Genomic DNA, 868 nt, shown 5'->3' on the forward strand with positions numbered 1-868 from the left:
CCGGGAACTGCTCCCAGCCCTGCTCCTTGCAGCACCCCGGCGCACGCAATGCTCCCGCTTTGCAAACCTGGCCAGCCCAGTGTTCTCGGCTGTTTTCCAGGGATGAACCTGTCGTCCCTCTCCTTCTCCTCTTCTCTCGGCCACCCCGCCGTCACCGAGGGAAGCAAGTAGCAGTGATTCCGGCCGAACTGTGTCCCTTCTCTCAGGGGACAGGACCAAGGGACACCAGCTGACAGCCACGGCCAGTGTCAGTGAGGAAGATTCCGGGGCGCGGAGGGGGGAACAGGGTCACCCCTAGGAAGCCCGAAGCCTGCCAGGGGGTTGGCAGGGAGAGCACCAGTGGCTACTGCTTACAGATGGGTAACATGGGGACTTTTTCCGAACTTCCCAGCCCATGTTGCAGAGGTACCGAACCAGCAGAGCGGCAGCCAGGAACAGGGGCCCCAAAGCACCCGGGAAAATGCTGCTTGGATGTTCAAATAAAGTAAAACGTAAAACCAAGCGAACAACCATCCCCCATCCTGGTAAAAGCAGTGGAGAAGAGTGAAACGAAAAGAGGAACCCTGCTCGAATGGGTAATTGTCCCATCTGTTTGCCTCTTTGCTGTTAATTCACTTTCCAAGTGAAATTCTGGTGAACTGCCGACAGCGGTGATAAGTTCTTCGTAACCTTCCTGACATTAGCTTACTGGCCGATACAATTCAGACGCTCATTCTTCATTAAAAGAAAAACATAACCCCCCAAATATGTGGAATTAAGGCTCTCCTAGGCTTCACGCTTTCATACCACCATCGGCAGCACCCTAGCATCGAGAAGACCAGCAACAGGGATAGCTCGTAGTTACTTTTCCTAAGGGAACCTTCCCCCG

Source organism: Nestor notabilis, unplaced genomic scaffold (genome assembly GCF_000696875.1).
Source record: "Nestor notabilis isolate BGI_N333 unplaced genomic scaffold, ASM69687v1 scaffold5911, whole genome shotgun sequence".
NCBI lineage: Eukaryota > Metazoa > Chordata > Aves > Psittaciformes > Psittacidae > Nestor > Nestor notabilis.